This window comes from Wolffia australiana, chromosome 3, assembly GCF_029677425.1.
Source record: "Wolffia australiana isolate 7733 chromosome 3, ASM2967742v1".
Classification (NCBI taxonomy): domain Eukaryota; kingdom Viridiplantae; phylum Streptophyta; class Magnoliopsida; order Alismatales; family Araceae; genus Wolffia; species Wolffia australiana.
The window spans coordinates 8,737,612-8,746,302 of record NC_135837.1 but is presented as its reverse complement, the minus strand read 5'-3'; the positions used below and the strand labels follow the sequence as shown (position 1 = coordinate 8,746,302).

The 8,691-nt window shown below is 55.2% G+C and overlaps 1 pseudogene; it reads right to left on the bottom strand.

The window, feature by feature from the left end:
- Nucleotides 1–755: 755 nt before the first annotated feature.
- LOC144701402 (putative mitochondrial protein AtMg00860 pseudogene) lies at nucleotides 756–1,145 on the bottom strand (annotated as a pseudogene).
- Nucleotides 1,146–8,691: the final 7,546 nt, after the last annotated feature.

Sequence of the window (8,691 nt, the reverse complement as noted above, 5' to 3'; positions counted from 1 at the left end):
GCCAAGGCACAGATGCGGCATTGGTCAACTATGTTGCCGACATTGCGCTTCAACGAAGACCAGTAGAATTGGTATTCTACGGCTGCAATAGTCTTGTCGCTGCCTAAGTGGCCGCTAAGTCCTCCAGCGTGACATTCCCAAGTGAGGAAGTCACGCAGCGACGTGCGGGGCACGCATAACCTATTATGGTAGAACAAGTATCCATCCGTGATGACGAAGTCCCTATAATCTTGGGACGGGCCTCTTCGGACCTCGGCGATGATTGAACTGAAATCGGGGCAGCTGTCGTACCCATCTCGGACGGTCTCGAACCCGAGGAGTGTCACCTTCATGACGTTTAGCACGTGAGCTCTTCGGCTAAGGGCGTTGGCGACGACATCGTCCTTGCCCTTCTTGTGCTTGATGATGAACGTGTAGTCTTGTAGGTACTCGACCCACCTGGCGTGTCGGTCACTCAACTTCTGTTGAGAGTGCAGATACTTGAGTGCCTCGTGGTCCGAGAAGAGTACGCACTCCGAAGATAGGAGGTAGTGCTGCCAATGCCTCAAGGCCTGAATGAGGGTATGGAACTCCTTGTCGTATGTGGAGTAACGTAGCTTGGCGTCATTCAGCTTCTCGCTGAAGAACTCGACGGGCCGACCCTCTTGATTGAGGATGCCACCAATCCTAATGCCCGAGGCATCACATGTGACCTCGAACACCTTCCCGAAGTCGGGTAGGCGGAGTACCGATGCCTGTGTCATCATGAGCTTTATCTACTGGAAAGCTTGTTCTGCTGCCAGTGTCCAAGTGAATGACTCCTCCTTGAGGCAGTCGGTGATGGGGGCCGTGATGGAACTAAAATTCAGTATGAATTGTCTGTAAAAGGTCACGAGACCTATGAAACTTCTAACGTCGTGCAAATTGGCTGGTGTCAGCCATGACGTGATGGCCCGGACCTTCTCCGGGTCCGCAACAACGCCCTGAGCAGAGACGATAAACCCGAGGAATGTGACTTCCGAGGTGAGGAAGCTGCACTTCTTGGGGTGAGCATATAGCTGCTAGCGCAATAGGACAGTGCAAACCTGCCGGAGGTGGTCGAGGTGCTCGTCTTTCAATCGACTATAGACGATATCGTCAAAGTAGACGACTACGAACTTCCCCATGAATGCGCGTAGTACCTCATTCATGAGGCGCTGGAATGTACTCTGCGCATTGGAGAGGTTAAATGGCATGACTCTCCACTCATATAAGCCGTCCTTTATCTTAAAGGCAGCCTTCCATTCGTTGCCGGGATGAATCCGAACCTGATGGTATCCACTCCTCAGATCTATCTTGGAGAAGACGGTAGATCCAGCTATCATGTCAAATATGTCCTCGACTGGGGGAATGGGAAAACGGTACTTGACCGTTATCTTATTGATGGCACGACTATCAGAGCACATACGCCACGTGCCATCCTTCTTCGGGGCTAAGAGGGTCGGAACCACACATGGGCTAAGGCTCTCCTAGACAAGGCCCTTCTCTAAGAACTCTGTGACCTGCCCTAGTAACTCCTCGTACTTTGGCGGCTCCATGCGATAGTGCGGTAGGTTCGGTAGTGACGCGCCAGGTACAAGGTCGATTGCATGATGTATGTTCTGCATCGGGGGCAATCCACCAGGTAACTCATCTGAGATGACATCTATGAACTCCGATATGAGCGCCTCGATCTCAGGTGAACGAGGTGTAGCCGGGGGATCGGCGGGGATGTCGAGGGTGACGGCGAGGCACAAGGGCGTGTCGTCTCCCTCGCAACCTAGGTCACGATTGAACTAGGGCCTTCTAACGACCATTAACCCTACGGGTTTGGTCGTAGCCGGCTTGTTCGCCGGCTTCTTGGTATATGGGTACCATGTAACCCGTCGTCCCTGGTACATGAACGAACAAGTGTTAGTTTGCTCGGCTAGGGTGACATCGTGGTCATACAACCAAGGACGACCTAGGATGATGGTCCCCATTTTCATGGGGAGTACGTCGCAGAGGACATTCTCGTCGTAGGCACTTATCTTCAATGGAACGCGGCATTGACGCTTCACTGGTAGCAAAGAAGCGTCAATTCACGAAACATCGTAGGGAGTAGGGTACTCGATAGTGGCCAACCCTAGTGGGGTAACCATCGTATCAGAGATGGCGTTGATGCAACTTCCGCTGTCCACGATCAGCTTGCACGCCTTGTTGTTGATCTTGACGTACGTATAGAAGATCGAGGTAAGGAGGGACGCGTCAACGAACGGTTTCAGCTGCGGTGTGGCCGCAAGGGTCCTAGCGGGAGTGGTAACCCACGGTGATGGTGCGTCTACAACAATGTTGGCCAATGGCCGGTTGGACACACGTGGTGCCACGGAGGGGGTCTCTCATGCCTCGATGATCTGTTTGTACCCGACCTGTCCATCGGGCTCCTCACACTCGAGGGCAAACTCTTTGTCTCCGTGATAGTGGTCATCCGGCGGTGTGTGCGCTCCGTCTATGTGATCCGGGTCAACATCTCCGGCGTTTATCAGAAGTGCCGAAGAGAGGCATTGATTGGCCCGGTGTCCTCTTCCTTGGCACTTGTAGCACGTCATGTGTGCTTGGCTAACGGCGGTGCTCTAGGCCGGTAAATCGCTAGTGGCAGCCCGAGCTAGTGGGGTGGACCCCACGGATGTGACAGGGGCAGTTTCTTGCCCCGGGTGGTCAGAATAACCCGTGTAGTCACGGGTGGTGTGGTACGAGCGAGAATGGTCCGGGTGGGTGGGTTTTGGGGCGCGATGTTCGCGCTAAGTGCCGGGGTGTCGTCGGCGGGAGGATCCATGTGCTCCACTAGGTGGTAAGCCTCGTTGACTTCAGCTAGATGGCATTCGTGGACCTTGTTGCGCAAGGCAGGCTGAGGCCATGGGCGAACAGTCCAACGATGATCCGTGGTTCCTCCATAAAATGATAACGCATCCAGCATTCCTCAAAGGCTTCGATGTACTCTGTCACCGTGAGTCAACCTTGCTTGAGGTCGAGCCACGAGAGGAAGAGAGACATCTGGTACTACCGAGGAATGTACTTGCTCCGTAGTTTTTGCGCCATTTCCACCTAGGACGTGATGGGTAGTCCTCGTCGCTCGGCAGCGACACGCTCATTCTCCCAAAAGATCTTGGCCTGTCCGCCAAGTCTCGTCTCCGCGTACTCAACACAAAGGTCGTCATCCATACGATACCACCGAAAATAAGAGTTCATGTTCGACTCCCAATCGATGAACTCTTTGGGCTTCCGAGAGCCCTCAAAGATGGCAACGTTGGCGTGCACGCTTCTCTAGATGCTTCTCACGCTGACGTTCATCGTCGTCCAAGTGCCGCTCGGGCACGGCGTAGTCTTCACGTCGTGGCTCTATGTGGCGACGGGGTGCGATCAGCTCGTGGCCGCGGTCATCCCAAAGGTGGGGTGGTCATTCACGAGGTGCGCGATCGATGGGCATCGCGCGGTGTGGGTGTAAGGGGACATCGTCAACCCCATAGTGTCGTGGTGGGGGCGGCCGGAAGTAGTCGGCATGGCACACCCGTGGGACAATCATAAGTCTAGGATTACGTGGTTGGATGGGGTCATAACGGTGGACTGGATATTCGGCGTCTAGTGCGTGATCATACCTTCAAACGTAAGGGTCTGGGCGGACCAGTTGGTCCACGTCATACCCATAGGCAGGATCGTCCCGTGGATGCTGCATATCCCAGGCACCAACATCCTGGGGGTCTTGTGCTGGGTCCCTCATTGGGGGTCCCTACGGAGGGACGCCATCTGAACGGTGGTCGAAACCCTCGTAATCATCATCAAGGTCGTGGATGTATCTCCCCTGGGGTTCTGGTCGAGCAACCCATGGTGAGTTGCGAGGTCGCCCCTTGGCGGCTGGACCCACGTCAGCTCCGTGTGCAGACGTTCGTTTGTTAGCAAACATGCGCTCCATGCGTTCCATCCTCGCAGTCATGGCACAGAAGTAGGCTCCTTGATCGTCCAGCAATTCTTCCCAAAGTGGGTATAGGCGAGGGGCTCCTCCCCGACCTCGTCCTTGACCCTGTGTGGGGGTCGCTGGGGGGTGTACTTGATAACGGGAGATTTCCCGCAAGGTCGTCAACCTACGGTCGCCCTATCTTTGTAATCACTAGGCGAGGCGTCGTCAAGGAATCGCTGTGAGCCACATGGAGAGTGCTGCGGTTCGCGGGAAGCGCAGGGAAGTTCCGGTGGGCCCGATGTCCCAGGAGCACCCGTAACATCGGTTGTGGTCCGTGTGGCCTCGACATGAGGTAGGATGAGGCTAGCCACTGGTGTCGCGGGTTGGGGTCCCGAGAGGGCAGTATCATTGCCTTGCTCGTCTTGCGAGAGTTCTGATCATTGAAGGGAGGTAGAACCTCTGCGTTGTGCCATTCGTGCAGATCGCCTCTCTACGGCCATTCTTGGGATTCCTATATGAATTTTCAAAAAGACGATGCAGAGCGGATGTGGCTAGATGCGGATGCGAAGTCGGAGACGTACTGCGGGCGACCACAGCCGCGCTCTGATACCAATTTGAAGCCGGACGTCGTCAAGACGTCATCCGGTTGATACTGAGGGTAGCCGCTCGGTACCAAATAAGGATCTCAATCGGACAATAACGATCAGCGTCGTCCGATAATGCTGATGGAATGGTATAAATGATGACGAAAATGCGTGAAATGTCCTACAGTATTATGTGCAAGTGCCAAAATGCGGTGTTGCCGTTCTAGAGATTGACGGGATCGCTTCTGGTAAGGTCAAACAGACCTCCCGAACCTCACCCAAGAGGATCGAGGGCGAGTACGTCGCTGAACGGGAATACCCCGCTAATATGCTCACACACGTCGGGAGGACCCGACTCGTACCAGGCAGGTAAGACTCTCTTATAGATTGTCGAAGTCATTTTCTCAACCTGTCTCACTCTCACCTACGTCTAACCCGAGCACGGTGGAGGCAAATTGAAAGCGTACTGAAAAAGGTAAGAGACAAAGGGCAGTGAAGAGGGGTACCTTCGTCGCATCCGGCGACAGCTATCTCGGTAGTACCAAAGGATCGTTGGAGGGCAAGAACGGCGCGGTGATCAGGGCTGGGGCCTGTGAAGAGAAAAGCTGCTTGCGTCTACGTCACGTGGCTGGAGATGAGACGGCGTGCGACGAGGTGTGGATGACGCACGGCGGCGCACGACTAAGTGTGCATGCGGAAGCAAGTGCGTGGCGCGCTGTCCGGGCGTAGCCGGTTGATGGGCACGGGGCGCGGGCAAGCACGCCAGTGCGCGGTCAGGTGATCGCGGTAGCGGGAGCGCGATGCGTAGTTGGTGCACCGTGGCACGCGATCGGGTGGCCAGCAAGAGCAGGCGTGCGGCGCGTGATCTAGACGCAGCCGGTCGACGGGCGCGGTGCGCGGTTAGAGCAGCACGTCCCGCTCGGGGCTCAGCAGGGGGGCGTGCGACAGCGGCGGAGGCTGCGGTGGCGTCAAGGCGCGTCGTGATAGCGGGTGTGGTGCGCGGCAGAGCACGAAGGCGCGCTCGGGGCTCGGCGGATGTGCGTGGGACAATGGCGGGGTCAGTAGCGGCATCGATGCGCGATGCAACATCGGCGCGTCGAGCGACGGCCGGCCGTGGGGTGGCAGGGCACTGGGGACTGCTGCGGCGTTGGGGACGGCCGCAGCGCTAGAGACGATGGCGGCATTGGGGCAGCGGCGGCGCGCGGGACTGCAGCGGCGCAGGAGACGGTGGTTGCGCTGGGGAAAGGCGGCGGTGCGGGAGACAACAGCAGCGCTGGAGGCGGCGGCGGCAGCGCTGGGGACGGCGTCAGCATCCACTACCCCTACTTCTCTCCCTTCCTCCTCTTCTTCCTCCTTCCTCCTCCTTCTTCCTCCTCCTTCTTCCTCAATCTTCCTCCTTCCTTCTTCCTTCTTCCTTCTTCCTCCACGTAGTGACTCTTTGACTTCCAAATGTTATACTTTTCAATGAAAATTCAAGGGTGTCAAAAGAGGGCGCCCACCCCTTCCTCTTATAGGGAATAGGTGGATGGGCCCCTTGAAACAAAACAAACAAACAAAATAAAAAAGGAAAAATGGCTAAAGGGCTAGGGCCCATTAGCGGGAGGGGAAGGTATCCTCATACAGGAACTTCCCCTCGCTACACGCGGGTACGAAGAAAACTAAGAAAGTGGGAATCAAAAGCGGGAAATGCAAGCAGGAATGTGTCAAAGATGGCGGGATGTCACGCCGAATATTTGAACCCAGGGTTGTGCGTCGTTGCTGTGGCTCGTCGTGTCGAATGGACACATGTCGGTGGCCAACTCCATGACGGTGCGGGCTCCTCAAGCGACAGTCCTGCAGTATCAAATGGAGCCGTGATAGAAATAGAGATAGAGATAGATATAGAGATAGAGATAAAGATAGAAATAGAGATAGAGACAGAGATACAGATAGAGATAGAGATAGAGATAGAGATCAAAAGAGAGATAGAGATAGTGATATAGATAAAGATAGAGATAGAGAAGAGATAAAAAGAGTGATCAAGATAGAGATAAAGATAGAGACAGAGACAGAAAGAGGTAGATATAGAGATAGAGATAGAGATGGAGATAGACATAGAGATAGAGACAAAGACAGAGATAGAGATAGGGATAGAGATAGAGATAGAGATAGAAATAGAGATAGAGGTAGAGATAAAGATAGAGATAGAGATAGAGATAGAGATAGCAATAGAGATAGAGATAGAGATAGAGATAGAGATAGAGATAGAGATAGAGATAGAGATAGAGATAGAGATAGAGATAGAGATAGAGATAGAGATAGAGATAGAGATAGAGATAGAGATAGAGATAGAGATAGAGATAGTGATGGAGGACCATCCAGTGGACACCAAGCCCGGACGTCTCTAGCCACGACGAGCTGCCCGCGCCGATGCTCACGACTCGGAGGTTAAGTACTCCGCGTATGCATCTTATCTTCTCTTTTATTTGTTTTATCTTTTCGTTATTTTCATTTCTGGATTTTATGGACTGGGCCGGTGTTGGTCCTCATCTGTGTCATGGTTTTTACTTTCAATTGTAACCATGTAAGTGAGGCCGAACCATGTCACGCGATGGTTCGTCTTCCCCCCACGTTCTCTGATGGCGAGGATGCCAACACATCACCGTCGAACGCATCGCCACGGCAAAGTCAACCAAAGTCAACCCACCATGGTCAACCAAAGTCAACACCAAAGTCAACACGCCGCAACCATCGACAAGCACATCTTCACCCGCGCATGTCCCTACGCGCGTCATGATAGGACGCCAGAGGCAGATCCACAACTGCCCTTTGGCGTGACACGGCGCAGGTCTTTAATTTGTCGTCTCTAATTTCTCATTATTTTCTCTTTCCTTCAAGGCCTATATATAGGCCATTGTTCTCAAGAAACATTAGGCAGTCATATTTCAAGAATTTAGTTTTCTGTTTAACTCTTCTTGGAGGACTGCCCAGCCTCCCTCTACCCTCAAACCTTAGCGCCGCCACCGCCGCCGCCGCCTCGTGTCGGCGGGCATCCACCCCCTCATCCTCTCCCTCCTCTCTCTCTCTCTCTCTCTCTCTCTCCCTACCGCCCTCCCAAGGTTGCCCTAGGGCCCTAGGCCACCCCTACTAGGGTCGCCAAAGGCCGCCCTTAGGCCACCTAGGCAGCTGCCAAGGGTCGCCCTAGGGCCGCCCAAGGCCGTCCCACGCCGCGCGCCCAAGACCGCCCAAGGCCGCCCGCTCAGGGCTGCCCCAGGCCGCCGCCCAAGACCGCCTTAGGCCGCGCGCCCAGGGCCGCCCAAGGCCACCTAGGCGGCCCGCCTAGGGCCGTCCCAGGCCGCCCGCCCAGGGCCGTCCCAGGCCGCCCGCCCAGGGCCGTCCCAGGCCGCCCACCCAAGATCGCCTTAGGCCGTGCGCCTAGGGCCGCCCAAGGCCACCCAGGCCACGCACCCAGGGCCACCCAAGGCCGCTCAAGGCCGCCCGCCCAAGGCCGCCCCAGGCCATTCGCCCAAGGCCGCCCAAGGCTGCCCACCGAGGGCCGCCCCAGGCCATCCGCCCAAGGCCCCACTCCATCTCTTTCTCTCTCTCTCTCTCTATCTCTCGGACGAAGGACGACTAAGGAAAAGGTGACTGAGGGGATGGATGAATGGATGATGACAGGTAAAGGGTAATAGACAGGTGTGTAGGGAGGGATAAAACAGCCACAGAAATACACGCGGTCGGATTCGGACTTTAAAACAAATGAAAAACTGGTGGTGCAGCTCCAACCCTTGTCGAGGGCGGGAGTACTGTCTTCACCCACCATGACAATGCCTAAGCACCGAAATCAATATCCGAATTCGCGTCACAAAGAAACACTCAAAAGAGAGAGAGGAAGTGGGAAATCCAAACCAAATCTAATTCTGACGGCGGTGGAAACTTCTCGAGAAAATACTGGATAGAGAACACTTTCGACACCAAAGAGTTCAGGCGTACCTCGGCACCGTAGTGCACGAAGAGGTTGCGGGGAATTCAGATCGTGACGAGACTGGGCAAATCCAGGCGTTGAGTGGCCCACTGGACGAGGAAGATTCTGGGTGTTCCGGGCGTTGAACGGCGCTGGTAGTGAGTAGGTCTCATTGTCGTAGAGTCAGAGGTAGGCGACTACCCGCGCGCGCAAAGTGTTGGACGGCGTTGACG